At 46.6% G+C, this 20,514-nt stretch overlaps 1 long non-coding RNA gene across 1 annotated transcript; it reads right to left on the reverse strand.

Moving 5' to 3' along the window:
* Positions 1-707: 707 nt before the first annotated feature.
* Positions 708-18,666, reverse strand: LOC137442855 (uncharacterized). Its single transcript, XR_010987784.1, has 3 exons — positions 18,347-18,666; positions 1,294-1,476; positions 708-955 (listed from the first exon to the last, which is right to left on the reverse strand). It is a non-coding gene; the product is annotated as an uncharacterized lncRNA (long non-coding RNA).
* Positions 18,667-20,514: the final 1,848 nt, after the last annotated feature.

Consider the following 20,514-nt stretch of genomic DNA (forward strand, 5'->3'; position numbering starts at 1 on the left):
CCCCCCCCCCCCCCCTTTCATGTGCTCTCCTTCGCCAGTGGCACTTAGGGTTTTTCCTTAGACATTGGTATTTTGCTGAACTCAAAGAGCCCTGACAGAGAGAGCCTTGGCAGCATCATGCCCAAAGGGACACAGAGCCAGCAGCTGGCACCAAGGAGGGAGAAATGGCAGCAGAGCTTTCTGCTGGCCAAAAAGATGAGTGATTTGGGCTCTTCCACTCTCTGCTTTTTCAAATACAGTAGTGAGTAAGCCCTGTAATAACCAGCTCAAAAGACAACTCTGCAGTTAAAACAACAAAAACAAACAAACAAAACCCCCCTGAACAGTAGACAGCAGATTTCCTGTATATACTTCTTGCTGCTGTTTTCCTGTGTGCCATAATCACTGGGTGTATGTGTCCAAGACAAGCAGGGGGATGGAAGGTGAGCAGAATCACTCCTCATTACCCACCTAGTGGACAGTAAAGTCTCCAAAGATGCTGAAGCAATGCTCAAACATCCCAAGCAGATGGCCTGAGTGGCTTTTCTGTGCAATAGGATTTTAGAGGCTCCTGTAACACACAGGTGAGATCCAGGGCTGAGCACCAGCCTCTTGATTATAAAGGACACAACATCCCAGAGGGTTTAGGTGAAGGCCCAATGATGGCAGGGCTGAGCCTGGAGAAAAAGAGAAGGCACATTCCAAGCCTTGTGTAACCAACCCTCCTGGCTCTTCTTCAGCAGCCTGGTTAGGGGCTGTGCCAGTAGCCAAGGCTGCAACTGGTGGGAGCAGGACCACCACAGATGATCTTCTTGTACTGCAGGCTGACAGCCACCTGTAGAGAAATCTCCTGGGGTTGAGTTTCTCTCTCTCCCATGTGATGCATGGATCCCTCTTGGTTTTCTCACCAGCACATCACTTGGAGAGATGTGGGTTGCATTCCTTTGGTCCTGACTTTGTTCTCAATTTGACAGGGCTAAAAATAGTAGAAGAGGAAGAAAGGGAGTATGTGGGAATCATCTCCTTTTTATGGCACATCCCCCTCAGCACAGAGGTTCAAAGCAAACGCTAAAGAGCCCAGGACCAGGAGTCACTTGTGAGGTGAGCCCTTTGCAAAGAGACACCAACACAGAGGAGCTGCCAGGGCCCTGGAGCTGGAGGCAGCAGTTCCGTTTGTGCCTCCAGTCTGCCCATGCCCAGCTAGGGCTGTCAGGTGAGGCACACAAACCTTTCACTCCCCGCCCCACTGTGACTCACAAGGTGCCTACTCTGCCCAAGCTGCTGTAACTGTTTCAACACACACTGTAGTCTGACCTGTTTCTCAGGCAGGTGTCCCCTTGTCGGGTCTGTGGTGGTCCAGTGTCCCTTGCAGAGCCCCCTGCGCAGCATCGACAGCCGTTTGTGGACCAGCGCAATGCTCCTCCTAATGCCCTGTGTCAGCCCTTGTTCCTGAGCTCCATGGGGATGCTCTGTGAGCAGCTATGAAAGATACACCACCTGAATGGCACAGAAACAGAGCACAGGTATTGCAGAGATACCTCTCTGATTGCCCTGAAAACTGCCCTTCCAAATTCACAATCATCCTCTGACCTGTCCGGGCAATCGTGATCCTATTTTTGCCTTATTTGGATCTGTGCTGCAATGTGCGTCATATGAACACAGCTTGGCATCATGATAACTCTCTTCCTTTCTGATCCCTTGTCACTATGGATGGTCATGCACAAGACACTGACTCCTTTCCTGTGATGGGGAAGTGTCATACCTAAAGGCTTAGTTTCTGATAACCCATGGGAGATTCTTCCTAGCAGACGAGTTCCCTCCTCTTACACTTTCTGTCCTGAAACACACTGTTTTGGCTCCCTGCTCTCACACAGAAGAGACTTCCAGGCTCCTACTTTACTTTCTCTGCTACTCTCAGGACATTTGGTTGCTGAAATTATGCAGGAGTTTGCAGGAGCTACTCATCACTTCAGTGAAGCAGGGGACAGCTCCTGGCAGCAGAGACTAGCTAAGGGGAGCTATCATGAGAGGTGCCCAGAGGCATTATGTGAAGCACCCATGGCATGGGGCAGCTGAGCTCTCTGTGTTATCTCGCTGTCTCAAACATCTGAAGAGATCCACACTGTGGGATCTGCTGGGAAGTGGTTGGGGCGGGGGGGGTTCAGTCACCCCAGGCTCCTCACCATCTTAAACAGCTGATCACTCAGAAGGCTGTAAGGCACTGCAGGTATTCACACCATGCCTGTGCCTACATCTTCAGTGTGGCTGCTGAGGCACATGGTATTAGGAGAATCACAAACTGGTGGGACAGAAAGGACTTCCTGGGTTTGCACTTGCCAAGAGGCTGAGTGGAACTCCGGGACTTCTTCCAACACATCAGAAATGCCATAGCCCCCTGATAGAAAACGTTTGTCTAGAATAAAAATGCTCTGCTGGTGAGAACTTGTTTGTTTGAAAGCTCATGGATTAACTCTGTGTCACTTCACAGACCATCTGTCCCCCTGCAGCTGGTGCAACCCTGTACCACCTCCTTGGCTAGACTGGCAGAAATGCACCCTTGTACGAGCCTGTGCCTAACCTGCTGTGCCTAATGTGCTCAAATGGGTAATTTTGTTGAATTTAATGGTGACAGAGCCACAGGCTGGGATAGTCCACTCTTGGGAGCACATCTGATCCCTGCAAGATTTCATATGTTCTGCTTGAGAAACCTTTGGGTTTTCAAAGAGACAAGAGCAGCCAGAAACACTACCTTCTAGAGAAATGAGGGGTCAATAACCTTTTGGGAGAGAGGAACGCTTGAATCTGAATCACATCCCTGAGAGACTTCAAGAAAGAAAAGGATTATAAAGGCTGCTGTGAGTGAAGTTTCCTCCCTCTGAAGGCAGCCCGAGGACCTGGGGCACACAAAGGCACCAGGGGAGTTTGCAGCAGAGCAGTGGGAATAAAATAGCTTATTTGTAGGGGGCAATGCCCTTGGCTCCCTCTGCAAAAAAGACCTCACAGAGGGTAGGTGTGGGGCCTTTTTTCTGCATATAGGTTTGCAGTGGTAAGGCTGTGGTTCTTGAGAACACCCAAGATCAAGCATGAAAATCGAAAGGAGGCTTTATTGCAGTTCCAGGACAGAAGCAAATGAAACGCCACAACGAGCGAGCATTATCAGCTTCAAACCAGGTAGCTCAGGCTCTGAGCTTTCACAAAGAAAAGCAAAATCTATATTTGATATGTGTGAAGTTGGGGGGGCAGGGGGAGCAGAAGCACCCAGTGAGAATTTGAAAACTCATGAGGGGAAAAAAGTGCATCTGGTGTTAGGTCTAGAACAAACAATGCTTAGCTACATTTTGCAGGGTTTGTTGTTCTCAGGCACAGCAAGCAGCATGCTCATCAGACAGAATCATTTCAGAGCTGTGCTCAGGACTGCTGCTTTATCTTATTGCTGTCTGCAACTACCTGAAGGGAGGCTGTAGCCAGGTGGGGGCTGGTCTTTTCACCCAGGCAACCACCAACAGAACAAGAGGACAGTCTCAACAGTCTCAAGCTGCGCCAGGGGAGGTTTAGACTGGATGTTAGGAAGAAATTCTTCATAGAGAGAATGATTGGCCATTGGAATGGGCTGGCCAGGGAGGTGGTGGAGTTGCCATCACTGGAGGTGTTTAGGAGGAGACTTGATGGGGTGCTTGGTGCCATGGGTTAGTTGATTAGATGGTGTTGGATGATAGGTTGGACGTGATGGTCTTGAAGGTCCCTTCCAACCTGGTCTGGTCTGGTCTGGTCTGGTCTGGTCTATTCTATTCTATTCTATTCTATTCTATTCTATTCTATCCTAGTCTTTATCTTTGTGACCGTTTAGGCTGTGCCTTTAAGAGAAAGATAGCTGCAGAATTCTCTAGCTGAACAGTTGGGTATAAAAAGGAAAATAAAGATTAATTCTAAACTAATTTCATTGGTCAGATGTGTGAGGTACCCTAGCAAATATCTCTCCCATTCCTTTCTCTCAGGCACTCCAGCTTCTGTCTTTCTCTCGGCATGCATGTTGCCCTTGGACAGAGAGGGAGGGCTCTCATCTAGCGAACCTTCAGATAAGCAAAACTAACTTCTAGCAATGCTCTGAGCTAACTGAAATTCTCCTAACATATTCTGCTTTTCTCTTTTTCTTCTAATTAACTAGAGGGAAAAGGGGAGGGAGAGAGGTTGGGGGGAACCCAAGGTGGAAACCTCCTCCCAAGGAGGATTTCTGTGTTGTTTCCTGTTTGTAAAGTCTAGTGTAATATTGTAACTACTGTATATTTTGCATATATTCATTGCATTCCATTATTGCTTGTAAAATACAGCATCATTTGCTTCTCTGGCTGGGCTCAGCTGAGCTTTTTGTTGGTGTGGGTGGGCTAAACCGTCACACTACAACAATCTTTTAGTTTTACTATCAGTATTTTTTAAATAGACAACATTTACTCTCATTTTCACTTTTAAAATAGCTTTAACGTGAATAATAGATCTTCAGAGTTACAGAATGATTTTATTGGGAAGGAACCCAAGGCAGGGCTGGCTCCTAAGCTAGGCCTGGTCCTCAGGCCTTCAGTTCTGAGTTTCTCCAAGGACAGACATCACATCTTCTCTTTAGGCAGTGGTTGACCACTCTCATGGTGAGATACTTTCCTTGTATCAAATTAGAATCTCCCTTGTCACAACTTCTGACCATTGCCCTGGTCATTTCGGTGTGCATTTCTGGGAAGAGCCTGCTTCTGTCTTCCCTGTGTAATCCCTTTTAGGCAATGGACAGAAGCACTAGGTTCCCCTGCCCTGCAGACAGCAGTTAGCACACAGCCCTCAGACTCCCTGCTCCCAGTATGTCCATGTCTCCCTCGTACTGGGGAGCCCAAGACTGGACACAGCACTCCAGATGCAACCTCATGGGTACTGTGTAGATGGGAATTATGATTTCCCTCTATGTACTGGGTATGCTCTCACTCTAAACAAACAACAATGCATTAATTGCAGAGTTTGGAGGGGAAATGCCACCACTGAAGATTTCCTTAAGTATTTTACTTCTTAAGAAGCCTCAAACCTGTATTTGCTTAGAATAAGACTTAGAAGATGACTTGAGAAATGAAAAGAAGGAAAGGGACATAATCTAGTAAAGATATTCAGTCTTGGTGAAATGTATGGACAAATATTTATTGGGGGTATTAAACAAGTTTATTTTCCACTGAAGCCAAGTTTCTCCTACAGCCTAAGTGGAAAAAAACTAGTTCAGCCAAGAGGAGAGGCAGACCTACATGCCATTGCCCCAAAGTCCAGCCTGCTGCCCCTTGGAGCCCTGAAAGACCCAGGCTGAGACATATGCCTTCCTTTCCTCTCCTGTCCCTCAAAGCATTACTGTCCTGCAGGAAGCTGGGCCAGCCTCCCTTTCTGCAGGCTGCCCAAATCCCCAAACACCTCAGCACATACAGGAAATCTCAGCCTGACTTCTGGGCTCACTGCCAGCGTGCTTGTAGCAGAAAGTCTTAGGCTGCATCAGTCTTCCTGACAACTCATCCCAGCAAAAACATCTCTCTTCCTTGTGCTGTCTCTTAGTTTTCGTCTGTGCTCCAAATGTATGTAACCAGCTAGGCTTTTGGTCCACACGTGACTCTGTGACTAGCCAGTGATGGTAGGGCTGCTACACAGACTAGAGGGAGTTTGAAGGCCCATCATGCAGAGCACCTTGGAAGCACTCCCTCTTCTTCCTTCACACCACACCATTGTCATCACCTTCATTGCTCTGACACCACTAGAAATCTGGATGGGCTAGAGTGGCCATGGCTTGTGCTGGCTGAGTGGGGCACAGCCTTTACAAGCAGCTGGTGGATATCCCAACCAGCCAGTTCACAAACACACCCCTTTTTGTTCTTTGAGTCTTCCTCAAGCTACAGCAAACCCGTGACTGCTGACACGGCTTCTTGCTGACAGCTAATCTCCCATGCATCCTCCTCTCCCCTCACAGCTTGGACCAAAACTGCAGAGAGCGAGGCAGGGAAGGTAAGGCACATTTGGTCCCTGCTTGATTACAGGAAAGCACTAGTACAGAAAAGCCTGCATCTCCTATCACCCCTTCCCTTCCTTGCTAGATCCCTCACATCATCTCAGACTTAGTGTATGCTCCCCAGTGCTTCACTAAGTCACTTGAAAGCCTTCTGACAGCATATGCTCGTTCACCTAATGGGAGTATGTGGCTGCCTTGCCATCATGTGCTGTGCATCGTGACTCATGCCTGACTGCCCTCTCACAGAGGCATCAAAATGCCCCAAGGGGGTTCAATGTTGGCCCTCTAATTCCTGTGCCTTGTTCTTAGGGTGGCTGGACAGATTTTCAGCACTGTTTTCAGGTGTCATAGAATCATAGAATCAATAAGGTTGGAAAAGACTTCAAAGATCATCAAGTCCAACCTGTTACCCAACACCTCATGACTACTAAACCATGGCACCAAGTGCCACGTCCAATCCTCTCTTGAACACCTCCAATCTAGTTAGAAGTGGAGGCTGTCAGGAGAGTGTCATTGCTGAGCTATGTCCATGACTATGGAAATCTAGGACACATAAATCTGACTGATAACCGTTTTTCCCCACCCTTTCTTTTTGCATCAGGCAAAGGAAAATGCACACCTCGACCTGCTTTTCTAAGGAGCTGGACTGACAAATCTTGGCTGTCATGTAGCAGCTTCAGATATTGCTGCTGTGGGTAGCCATGTGCATGCTGATAGACAAGGGAAATAAATGCTCAGGGAACAGCTGCTTCAGAATGGGCGACAGAGACAAGCTGGAGAAGGCTTTTGCTTAGCTCGGACCTTATACTGCTGCTGGTGACACAAGACGGAAGTGAGGTCAGATCCTGGGTCTACTGCACCTTTTCTCCACCCCCAAAATAGGTGATCTTGCAACAGCAGAAATATTCCTTCCTAATTAACGATCTACCTTTGTGCCTACAAAGCTCTGCCAGGTATTTCACAACAAATACCGTTTGCACTTTGCAGCGTGCTATGATACAAGTTTTAAGTGTATAAACTTGATTTCCTCTTACAGGTCCTGGATAAAAGCAGTATGAGGCCTCGTTCACCTTCAGAGATGCCAACTGCTTCACAAATGCCACTGATTTGTAAGTATTACTCTTACAAAATACTCATACTTGTAAGTATGCAAGTATTACTCTCACTGCAGTTGTGTTTTTAACACACCCGTTTCTTTTGCATTGAAAGAGAGAGATCAGGGCACAAATAATGACGTGGCAAAGAAATAACCATTCAAACATTTAACCACAGACCATAAGAGAAGTGCTTAGGAAAGGGTTGAAGGTTTAAGAGTTTAAAGAAATGGCACTTTGTGCCACAGCCAGAATTTGGCTGCATGATGTCCTCTCAAAACAGAGCCTTGGCCAAACCTACTGGTTGTTGTAATGTGAGCCACAGCTGAAACATCCAAGGCAAGGAACCCTTCTGCCTTTCTGAAAATGTTGCTATTTGTTACACAAGTCCATGGTATCATAGTACAGTTTGGGTTGGAAGAGGCCTTTAATGGTCATCTAGTTCAATCTCCCTGAAGTTAGTGAGGACATCTTTAGCTAGATCAGGTTGCTTAGGGCCCAAACAAGCCTGAGCTTGAATGTTTCCAGCAATGGGACATCTACTGTTTCTCTGGGCCACCAAGCTCAGAAGCCATCCACTGGCTTACCTTGGTGAGTCCTCGCTCATGTGAGTGCCGCTTTGAATGTCAGAGGAAATGAGTACATGCCCAGCAGCATGGGAAAGCTTTGCACAACCAGGCCTAAATAGAAACTGGACATGAGAGATAAAGTCTCCAGTAATTATAATTGTGATGGCTTGGGGCCCCAGCCAGCTCATGTTAATGTCAAGGGGTACTGGTTCCCTGGCCATCTCCTGGCTTCACCTCAAATCAAACATACTTGAAATTCAGCCCATGGCTAAAACCCTTTTTTGGGGGTGTTGTTTTTTTTTTTGGAGTGGGGGCAAATTAAAAGCATTCTCAAGATATCCTCTAAAAACTGGTGTTTCAGAAGTGCTATGGAATAAGATATTGAGCAGCATGGCTCCTCCTCATATTTAGCAGCCAAGGCTGTCTTCCTATACACGTAGCAGTCAGGACTTTTATTGCAGCAGCCCACTGTGCCATCCAGCCTGATGTCTGGCAGCTGGTGGGATGCTCTGGCACCAGAGCTCGTACCTGTGTCACGTCCATCCAGTGTGCTGGGCCCCATTTGGAGAGCTGAAATTCAGCTAATTACCTCCCTGAGAGCAGGTTTCCAGAGCATGTAATTGAGCTCAAATTAAATTGCTCATCCACAGGTAATCAGCTGGTCCGCTTCATTTGATAAGTCATCGCTGATGATTTCCTGTGCCTATGTTTTGTTCTTTGACATGTTGCAGAATTTAAGGTCAAGGTGGGCAGCACTGACTGGCCTGTCCTGCATGCCAAAGCCTGGCTTCAAACTCCAGCCTCCAAATACCTTGAAATTACTTTAGGTTGGAGGGTTCATATACACATCATGGGTAAGATTGCTCTGGCACGCTCTTTTTCTGACACCTGTAGGAGACATTGCTTCCCAGACAGCTTTTTGAGCATCCCAGCTGCTGATCTGGCACAGTGTGATCATTTTTAAATACACCAGTGTCTGCAGTGATGGTGCTCAGGCTTTCATGCATGGCACTTGAAGGGTATAAACCTATGGCATTAAAGGATGGATCTAATCCTATGAGATGCTGTGGCTGTCTGATGGTGTGCTGATGCTCTCACTTACTCCTGGTGACTTCAGGAGAGGCTCCACATCTTTGTGGCATACAGGCAGCTAGCCAGGCTCTTAAAAACAACCCCAAACCCAAGCATTAAAACAATGTGCTAGTGTGTGGCCTGAGTTTCCAGAGGATTTTTAGGACCTTTTGCACTGGTTTCAGCGAGAGAAATATCATCTCACAGGGTAGCGGTTTGCAGGAAAAGCAGCATGGCTTGCCTGTGCATCCAGGCAGGGTTTCCGAAGCAATGCAGATCAAAGAAAAAGGCTTCAGACAAAGCCACAGCACCAGGCATGTTAATAATTTAGAAACAGTCAAATGCAAGAATAGTCAAATGCAGGCACTGAAGGAGTCACAGGGCTTTTGAGGTGAGTACAGCCCAAGGCAGAAGATGGGTACTAGTGCAGAGCAAAGAGCTCTTGCTGCCTGGCTTTTCCTGCCTCCTCACCAAGGGAACTGATGGATGGTCCTCCCCCTCTTGAGAAAACTTGGAAGCACGACATATACAGGTGAGCACTTCCTTGGGATAAAACCCTCTGCTTTTCACTGGATGTGTGCACAGAACCTTTAGAAAGTCTCATGTGCACAGACTGTGTCCCACTGCTATTTGTTTTGTGTGCAAGTGTGACCTGCCCCTGAGGATGCTGAGTGTGCCCACCTGATAAAAAGGCATTTTCTGGATGATGATGAAGGATCAGGGGGATGAACTGTTTCTTGGGAAATAAAGGATTTTTAATCAAGTTTTGCCTACCATGTGCCACAGGTCTTCTTTAAACTCAAAATAATGATTTTTCAGTGTGAATTTTATTCTTAGGTGATTAATGGGATATTGGAAAACTCACCTGGTGATTTTTGGGGATGAGTGAGAGAGGGTGTAAAAAAGCCTGCCAGAAAAGTGCTTATAATCATGCAGCACTGGCTGCACAAAGAGATGAAAATGGAGATCTGAAGTGGAGCTCCTTTGCAAACTCATCTCACAATATTAAGGTATGAGTTTTAGAGGCAGCCCACATAATGACTTTCAGCTCCAAGTCACGTGCATGATCCATTTTTAATGTCACTATTTTTGCTGTGGCACTTCTGACAAATGGTCAGAGAAATGTCAGCCTTGGCAGTCCATAAAATTAGCACAATCCTCCTAATAAAACTAAAAGTGGGAGCCACTTTCCAAATCTGTAAGGGCCAGAGCAGCCATGGGTATGTGGCATGGCTCAGGTTTCCCATTGCTGTAGGGATGGCTTTCTGTGGCACAGGAGAATCTCTCCAGGTCCTTGTGCCACTGCTCTTGCTCTTGCTCTTACTGAATGTGCACATCCTGATGCTCAGACCAAATGTACTCTCTTTCAGCTTAAAACCATTAACCCTTATTCTGTCCTTGGTAAAAAGTCTCTCTCCATCTTTCCTTTATGCCCCCTTTAAGTATGGAAAGGCTGCTATAAGGTCTCCCCCAGATCTTCTCTAGGCTGAACAACCCAAACTCTCTTAGCCTGTCTTCACAGGAGATGTGCTCCAGCCCTCTGATCATTTTTGTGGCCCTGCTCTGGACCTGCTCCAACAGGTCTATGTCTTTCTTATATTGGGGATCCCAGAGCTGAACACAGCACTGCAGGTGAACTCTCACTAGATCAGAGCAGAGGGGGAGAATTACCTGTCTTGACCTGCTGACCACACTGCTTTTGATACAGCCTATGGTACAGTGGGCCTTCTGGGCTGTGAGTGCACATCACCATCTCATGTCCAGTTTTCATCCACCAGTATCCTCAAGTCCTTCTCCACAGGTCTGCTTTCAATTTCTTCATCCCCGACCTTGTATTGATTATGGGGGCTTCTCTGACCCCAGTGCAGTACCTTGCACTTGGCCTTGTTGAATCTCATGAGGTCCTACTTCTCAAGCCTGTTGAGGTCCCACTCTTCAAGCCTTTCAAGTTCACACTGGATGCCATATCTTCTCTCCAGTATATCAACCGCACCACTTAGCTTGGTGTTGTGGTGCTATCTGCAAACTTGGTGAGGGTGTCCTCAATGCCACTGTCATTGGTGATGAGATTAAATAGTATTGGTCCCAGTAGAGATCCTTGAGGGACATCACTTGTTATTGGTTCCATTTGGGTATTCTATCATTGACTATAACTTGTTGGACATAGCCATCCAAACAATTCCTTAGGCATCTAACAGTCCATTCATCAAACCCACACCTCTCCAAATTAGTGGCAAGAATGTTGTGTGGGATTGTGTCAAAGGCCTTAAAGAAGTCCAGGTAGATGACATCTGCAGCTCTTCTCTTGACCACTGGTGTAAGTTACTCCATTGTAGAAGGCCACTGGATTAGTCATGATTTGCCCTTGGTGAAGTCACAGAAGGTGTCTGTGCCCACAGAGTACAGCAAACACTTATAGACTGAGAGTTTCCCTTAGACTAGCTGCAGCAGAGCAGGACACGACACCTGGGGGTAAGGTTTTGAAGAGTCCCAGACCAATGAGGCAGTGGACATTGAAGCTTCTTGATACAACTGGCTGCTCCATGTCACAGAGAGGTCCCTCATGGCCTCCTTGCACCTGAGCTGGGACTCGCTTTGCCCATGCAGTCTTGTAACCCCATACTTAATGCTGGTTTTCCCCCTCAACCACCAAAAGGACACTGGCATGTCTGAAATGACCTGCTGGAGACCCTGCCCTAGCTGCAAGGCATGCACAGTGGAAATGTGCCATCAGTCCTGGGCTGAGCCTGGGGGCCAGCAGCCTACGCAAGGCACTGTGCATCACCATGCTGGGTGCAGAATCAGCCTTCAAAGAGGAGGACCAGGCTGGGGGCGATGGAGGGAAATGCTTACTCAGCACACAATCAGGCCTTTTAGTTCAGGAGTTCCTTAAAGTACATGCCTACACCCACATATACTTATATATACACACATACTTTTATGGATCTCAGATCCAGAGTTGAAGTGCAAAGGCTTTAAAAAGCTTTAAAGGATTTAAAGACTTCTGCTAGGAGTAATGCTGACGTGGAAGAGGAGAGAAAATAAAGGTTGGCACTGTCTGGAAGAGCAAAAATGCAAAATGGTTGTCATGGGGAAACCCAGCATCAGCTTCTTGTCCTTTCTCATTTTTTTGTCTGCACACGCTGTGGTCAGTGGCTGTGAAATGGGAGGCACTCAGCCTCTTCACCACCGTGGTTCCTCGTGTCCCCTGCTCGCAGGCTGCCCCTCGGTGCACAGCACAGTGGCAATCCTGCTCCCTCACACTGCTGTGATAAAAATAACATGAAATAGCAGAAAATGGAGCTTGGGTCAATAGCTGCTGACTGGAGGGGAAGGGAAGGAAGTTTGGAGTGGGCTGGTATTGCACAACATAACCGAGAGCTGATGTTTCAGGAAGCTTTCACCAGGGAACATGGTGTTTGGTTTTGTGTCTTATTTTCTTTTTCTCTGGCTCTTTTCTTTTATTGATCTGCAAGAGAAGGGAATTCTGTGGCTGCGATATCTGAGAGCTTGTGGTGGTATCTTATGCCTTTACCCACAGCCCTTGTCTCCCTGTTTGTTTCTGGCTTCCTTTATACTGCACCTTGAGTTTGAGTTTTCTCTGTGAGGCCTTTCAGGTGTCTGAAGTTCAAGTTTCTTCATCATCCCCTCACCTGAGCTCCCTGCTTCCACTACTAACCAACATTTTTCTTAGCATCCTGAATCAATTCAGTATTTTCATTGGAAGCCAGGTGCTTCAGATGGAAAAAACCCACACTGGTGGTGAGGCTCTTCAATGCTCCCTTCAGCCTCAAGCCCTCCTTCTCCTCACTCAGCCCACGGGAGTCTGGTTCCATTCTCCCATGTCCTTCCCCAGCACAAGATGCAGGAGCAATGCTGCAGCCTTGCATTTCCCTCATTTCAATGGTGTTTTAGAGCCAGGAAAGCACTCACACCCCACCCCCCCACACCCCTTATTTCCTTACACTAATTTTTCTAGGGAAGTGTTTCCATATCAGTATCTGTGTGCTTGGAGCACAGGAGGGGAAAGTGATGCCCTGCTCCTCACACCATCTCCCCTCCTCTCTGAGCCTCTCTGTCTAGCCAGTGTGGGCTCACGACAGATGGCCGCTCAGTTTGCATCAGCGTTCAAGCCCAGAGACACCGACATTTCCCAGGCAGAGTGGAAAGTGGACGTAGGGATTACTCTGGCATATCTCCATGCTCAAATGAAGATCCCCTAATTAGGGAAATTACCTACAATGACACTTCAGACTGATCCTCCCCCTCAATTCAGGAACTTCTCCTGCACAGTATGACAAATTGAGCCACAAGCTAAATGTGAGGCTTATCCCTGAGTCCCCAACTGCTCCCACCTCTTCTGCGGTGCCCACTTCATATGCCCTTTTACCCCCTCTTTTCTCACCAGATGAGGCTCACTTTTTCACCTGGAGATATGCACACTCCTCTTCCCCCACCTCTCATCACCATGTGCTAGTTTTAGGCTATGCCTTTAAATTTTTTCACAGCTCTTGAGCAGAAAAGTAGTAAAATGTGAAAAAAATCACTATTGGGTGTAAAAAGGAAAACAAAGATATTGCTAAACAATCCCATTGGAGAGATATCTACCATAAGCTCTTGCTCCCAAAACAATCTCTCTTCTCTTCTTGCTTCTTTGCTCTGTGAAGAGATACTAACTTGCTTCTGCTTGACCTTGAGTGCATTGTTTTGGTATTAACTTCTCTGCTCCTTTCTCTTGTCCCTTCTTTTGTACAGGGGGGGTCAGGGGGAGGCAGGGAAGGAGAAGCTGGTAGTTTCCCCTGGTCCTTGGCCAGGGGGGGTTCCTGTGCTGTTTATTAATTGTAAATACCTGTCAATATTGTGAACACTTGAACATATTCATTGCATTCCTTTGTAGAGTATAGTTCTGCTTGTAAATACAGCTTCCATTTGCTTCCAGCTGAGCTGGTCTGGCAAAGTTAATGGCGGGGGGTAAATTTCAACCCACCATACATGAAAACCATGACTCTACACCTAAACTTTTTATTATCTACCACCCCTTGCTCTAATCCTACTGGAATCTCTACCAGGCCAACTCATACTAAAACCTTCCCTACTTTCCTTTGCTAAACTTCCATGATTTTTAGGAGACTTTATAGAAGAACACCTTAAGGCGGTTGCATGTGTACCTATTATCACAGAATCACAGAATCACTAAGGTTGGAAGAGACCTCAAAGGTCATCAAGTCCAACCTGTCACCACAGACCTCATGACTAAACCATGGCACCAAGTGCCACATCCAATCCCCTCTTGAACACCTCCAGGGATGGCGACTCCACCACCTCCCTGGGCAGCCCATTCCAATGGCTAACAACTCTCTCTGTGAAGAACTTTCTCCTCACCTTGAGCCTAAACTTCCCCTGCTGCAGCTCAAAAGGGACTCTTCTGGGATATGGTGAAGCCTCTATGCTCTGAGACAAATTAATCCTGGGAAGAAAAATAAAAGAAAGCAAACCAAATCAAGCTTGTTAAGTTTTACAGTAAACCACTGCAAATCTGAGGCATGATGTAATAGCTGGGGCTTTCAAAGGGCCCCAAGGGATGTGGACCTCGGGCTGACACTGAATTTAATTTGCTCTGTGCTAAAGGAGGCAGCTTTGAAGAAATGCCCATATGCTTACAGATTTCTCAAACAGACATTTTACCAGGTTTAGCAAGAATTGTGTGCTCCAGAGCAGCCAGGGAGTCCTCATACTGGATGGAGAGCAGCATCCAGAGAAAGGGTCCCTGCTCTGCAGTTTAAGGGTCCCTGCTCCACAGTTTAACTTTTAATAGAGAGATTGTTTTTTTCTTGGGACATATAATGGAGATTTCTCAGTGTACAGAAACAAGATAAAACATTTTATGGAACAGAAAAGAATAAAAATAAAAAGCCAACCCTCCACAAATTGCAGATTAAATCTATGTAAGAACAGGAAATGAATTTTCTGTGAATAATCCTCAAGGTTAACAAGGTCCTAAGAGCCAGAGGGTGAGAACGCTGCCCAGCTCTGACAGCTGCACGCCAAAGCACTTATTTATTTTGTGGCATTTTGTAATTGAATGGATTTCTCCTTTTTTTTGTGTGGCCAGCAGGAGCAGGGAGGTCATTCTGTCCCTGTACTCAGCGCTGGTTAGGTCACACCTTGAGTACTGTGCCCAGTTCTGGGCCCCTCAATTTAAGATGGACATTGAGACTCTTGAACGTGTCCAGAGAAGGGCAACGAGGCTGGGGAGAGGCCTCAAGCACAAGCCCTACGAGGAGAGGCTGAGGGAGCTGGGATTGTTTAGCCTGGAGAAGAGGAGGCTCAGGAGAGACCTTCTTGCTGTCTACAACTACCTGAAGGGTTGTTGCAGCCAAGAGGGGGTTGGTCTCTTCTCCCAGTGAACCAGCACCAGAACAAGAGGACACAGTCTCAAGCTGTGCCAGGGAAAGTTTAGGCTTGAGGTGAGGAGAAAGTTCTTCACAGAGGGAGTTGTTAGCCATTGGAATGTGCTGCCCAGGGAGGTGGTGGAGTCACCATCCCTGGAGGTGTTCAAGAGGGGATTGGACGTGGCACTAAGTCTAGTAGTCAAGAGGTCTTGGGTGACAGGTTGGACTTGATGATCTTTGAGGTCTTTTCCAACCTTGTTGATTCTATGATTCTATATGATTCTATGAATTGCAGGTGATGCTTTGGATGGCATAAGAAGCACTAAGCAAAACCAAACTGTAATTGAAAGAGAAGTGAGGGGAAAGTGCAAGACAACTTCCCTCTTTTGAGAAGCTTTCTTTTTAATGTGGGAAGACACAAACCAAACAGGAGGAGTTCACTCCAAAGGAAAAAAAATACCAAACCTAATTCAACTCCTGGCTTTAAAGCCTGGTTCCTTATCTATGCAGCAGGAATTTGTCATCATAACCATAGTCTTACAGAGAGTAATAGAATAATAGGAGTGCAAATGTATTTAGTGTTTCTAATACAATATTGTCATTTGAATGATTTCATCTTGAATCCCAGTGTCTGGAGCTTTTGTTAAGGATCAAGCTGCTGCAGTCATTCAGCTTTAGCAGCGTTGCCACTTTTTGTTGCAGCTTCTGTCTCTCCTGGATATGGGGGATGAAAGCTTGAAACCTCAAGTCCCAAAGATCAGGTTCCAAAAAACTTGTGAAAGATGTCTAGCTGCTGTGGTTTTAAAGCCTCAGTGTTCACAAGCATGATGAAGATTTTGAGGCCAACTAGGCAAGCGTCTAGGGCTGATTAACATGAGACATGAAGAAGCATTTGGGGAGGTGAAGCATCTTCATTCCCCTTTAACATGGAGAAGGCACAGAGTGGTCATGGGGCCATGCTGCAGGAGTGACATTCTGAGGATACATGCTCTTCTTCATGGCCTTGCTGGTTCTGCCTGTGGCTACTGTCCATTTTCTCTGCCTTTGAGGAGCAAAGCCACTGTGATCCTCTTTCTCCAGGGATCTAGCCCCAGGCTCCTGCCCAAGTAGGGAGGGCATGCATGCTGCCACGGGGGGCAAGCAGGACTGGGGCCCCATGCCCCCTGCATATAATGAAATTTGGAGTTTTGCACAGGCTCATTAAGAAAGCATCACAACATACTGGAGCTCAGAAGGTCCCTGTGCCTCTCAGTGAGCCTGAGTCAGCTTGGACTTTTGCTGTGCCTCCACATGGATTCCTTGCCTACAGGCTAGCAGAGCATCTCGGTTTCACACCAACTTTTGGTTCATGGTTTCAGGAGAAGAGTGAGATCATGCACTGTAACCAAAAAAAAACCCAACCCCACAATAAAGGGAGTGTCATGCAGGTGATTTTTTTCAAACAGCAGGGTTTTATACCAGCTTCATGATGGGCATAAAATGGCTGGATATTGGCAGATGACAATCCTGCCTTTACCCAGATTTGTCCTAAAACCAGGGTGACATGAATGTGCTGGAGTGGATAAGGTTTTGCCTCCATGCTGGAAGGGTGGGGGTTAGGTATCTGTCTTGCCTGAGGCAGAACTTTTCTTCTCCATTAACATCCAGATGCTGTTTGGGGGGCTACCATATTGTCTCTCTCAGGTAGTGATATCTCTCTCAGGTAGTGATGTCTCTCCACAACCAGGCAGGGCTTGTGAGCTGTCCTTGCCTCCCCCCTGCCAAGTAGCTTTGCCTGGGTTTGCTTTGTGATTGGATCTTTAACTAGGGGGCAGGACTTAATTTCATTCTAAATTTGCTTGGAAATGAATCCTTTTCATCGAAGCACCAGCTATTTGCAAAGAAATAACAATGTCCCAGGTTAGAGTAACTCTGGGGCCAGTGATTAGGCCACCAGCCCTCCCTCTTGCTTTGCAGGACACGCGATGAACACCACATTCTAATGTCAATATACACGGCAGAGCTTTCAAACCCACTGAGTAAACACTGGCTGAGAGCACACTGCAGATAGCCTTGCTTGCCAAGGGCTGTTGCCCCTTTTCTTCCTTAGCTGTGTTTAGCCACTACGTGGCTTTGTTTGAACAGAACAACACATTAAGAGGCACTTCATCTTTGAGAGCTCCTGTGAATGCTGCCTGCATTCCTGGCCAAGATGTTCACCGTACATTAAGCCACTGCATCTGTAGGACCCTCTGCTAAAAATACCAGCAGGCCAGCAGTGCTGCTTGGAGTAATTGAGGTGACTACTTGACTAAGAAAAGGCCACTTGTGTTCAGTTTTTTATTGTGCTTCTTTTTCCTTGGGTTTCATGTCCATTCTCCCATAGTCCATGTGCTTCCCATAGAGCCTCCAGTGGCCACAGCTAAGGCATCTGGGTTAAAATCCACAGTCACAGTTTTCAGGTGTGACTCCCGGGGTTGGGCTTGGGTTCCTTTAGCTTGCACCATGTGGTAGCTGATGTCAGCCTCAGCTGGACATCTGGATTTCATGTACAGTCAGGATCAGTGCCTGGTCAACAAGCTGGCATTCTCCCCATGCCCATTTTTCTGTGCTGACTGTGGACGGACACAGGATGCCTTACGGGGGAAGGAACGATGCTACATGAGGTGAACCCCAGCTATAAGGTTGCTCTGTTTTCAGATGTTTAAATTGAGAGGGGTCAGGGTGCCTGGCTTTTGCAGGAGGAGCACCAGAAGAAAAAGGGGGGGAAAAAAAGACCAAAAAATTACCTTAAATTGTATTGATTTTGAGCAAAGACACTCCTCATCAGGCCAGAGCCTCATCCTGATTAAGTGTATAGTGGAAACTTAGTTTGATGCTCTTCTGCTCAATGAGGTAATACAGATTTACAGCAGTGCAAGGCTTGCCCAGAAGTGAAAATTTACAGATGTAGCTGTTCCAGAAGAATTACACCAAACTGTCGCTCCAAAACCACATTACTCCATGATGTTCTGAAACAGACACTTTGGCTGCATGTAAGAGGCTGTCTCCTTAAGTTACTGAATTTGAGTCCCCAAACATCAGATCCACAGCCCCACAAATATCTCAGTCTGCAAAGGTGACAGCAAAGCTTCTTTCATTGCCTGCCAAACATGTCCTGGAAAGGGCTTCTGTCTGCTCCATCTTCCCCTCCAGAAAACCCTTTGCCCTCAGCCCAGTAATCACCAATGGTCGTGGACTTACTTGTTACTAAGTGAAATCCTTCCAAGAGCTCCCACTGTGAATGCTATGGAGAGGATCTCACACAATTCCCTCTGAGTTTAGGTACTGAGGGTAATGCACATGTCCCATCTGTAAAGAAAATAGAAACCAGAAGAAAACACAGCCACACATTCTTTCTAACCTCCCTTTCTTTTTGTGATCCCAGTTCTGGGATAATCCTCTCAAGCAATCATGGTTTCCATCTCCACCCAATGCTCTTCCATTCAGTCTGTGACACTTCTCACCTTCAATCACACCTTTTTCTAGTGATGAAAAAAAATATTTCCCTGTTGTATAAAAGGGAGGTTACTTTGTCTCCTTTTTAGAATAGAATAGAATATTTATTTAGAATAGAATAAACCAAACCAGGTTGGAAGAGACCTTCAAGATCATCGTGTCCAACCCATCAACCAATCCAACCCACCCAAACAGCTAACCCATGGCACCAAGCACCCCATCAAGTCTCCTTCTGAACACCTCCAGTGACGGCGACTCCACCACCTCCCTGGGCAGCCCATTCCAATGGGCAATCACTCTCTCTGTATAGAACTTCTTCCTAACATCCAACCTGAATCTCCCCTGGTGCAGCCTGAGACTGTCCTCTTGCTCTGGTGCTGGCTGCCTGGGAGAAGAGACCAACATCAGCCTGTCTACAACCTCCCTTCAGGTAGCTGTAGAGAGTGATAAGGTCACCCCTGAGTCTCCTCTTCTCCAGGCTGAGCAACCCCAGCTCCCTCAGTCTTTCCTCATAGGGCTTGTGTTCCAAACCCCTCACCAACTTTGTCCCCTTTGCAGGAGATGAGGGTGTTGAAGTGACTTTCCATGAGATGAGCTATACCCAGTGTTAAAGTTAACAACCACTTTTGTTGGTACCACAGCTTCTGCCCAGCAGGATGGGTTGCAGATGCCAGAGATGTCCTCCCTCCATCCAAAGCTAATGTGGTTCCTCATGAGACATCACAGATTCAAGGATTTAAGAGTCTTGCAAGAAAACTACATTGTGCCTCAAGACTTTCTCTTAATGTCCACAATGTACAAGGCACCTTGAACTAAAGGGGGAGGAGAAAAGGGCACCAGGCCTAGAGATAAGCATGCCCATATTTACACCAAAATAAATACTTTTAATAACAGAACTTGTCCTGGAGAAGGTGTAGAACAATTTGCTGGGCACGTTTCCAAAAGGAGACAAATCAGGCCAGCAAAATATATTTCCACTTATTTTTAGCAGAAGTGTAGGGAAAGACTTTGGAAATGAAGAAGCATCTATTTGCTTGTCCTGGAAAGATAAATATTTAATGGCTAGTGGCTCTGATTGTCAGCACCTCACCTGAAAGACTGCACAGGGCCCCATTTGCCAGGAATAGCATCTGAGTCACAGGATTATGACTTTGCCATGGGTTAAGACTGGCCTGGCCACTAAACAGATGATAAATGCTCTCTATCAAACCCTCTTCCCTCCCAGAAGGGGAAGAGAACGAGAAGAAGGGAGACAGGCTTATGGGTTAGAACACACCCCTAAACCAGCTTTAATGAATCAGTAACAATAAAGAGATAGTAACATTTGTAACAATGAAATATATACAGATATATACCAAACCAATATCAAAGAGTCCAGGCTGGACTTGGTGGCAGATGAGAACTGGATTCAGGAACTGGATTCAGGAACTAGATTCAGGAAGTCACAGATTGAGATCAAAGGCAGAAGAAGAGAGTCCTCATCAGATGCCAGCCACAGATTAAGAAAGCTTAACCCATATGATCCCTCAGCTTTATACTGCCTGTGATATACATGGAATGGAATACTTCATTTTGCAGGTGTGTGCCACCTGTCCTGTCCACTCCTCCCCACTGGTGTGACCTTTTTATTTCCTTATGACCATTTTACATGGTATACAAGATCTAGCAGTGACCTTGGTTTCTATAGGAGCAAGATGAGCAAGAGCCTTTCCGCACAGCAGTCCTTAGCAGCAACTGTAAACATCAAGCTTTATAACTTCTAGAAGGAGACACTCTTTGAAAAAATAAGCTCTTATCTTCGGCAAGTGCAGTCACTTAGGAGAGACTGAGCTGAAAAGTAAAATCACTGAAAGGAAAATTGGCTCTGCTCTAGCTCAAAGCAGGACAGAGTCTCCCCTGCCCATGAGAAAGAC

This window comes from Melanerpes formicivorus, unplaced genomic scaffold (assembly GCF_026170545.1).
Source record: "Melanerpes formicivorus ecotype bairdi unplaced genomic scaffold, bMelFor1.0.p_v2 SCAF_1, whole genome shotgun sequence".
Lineage (NCBI taxonomy): Eukaryota > Metazoa > Chordata > Aves > Piciformes > Picidae > Melanerpes > Melanerpes formicivorus.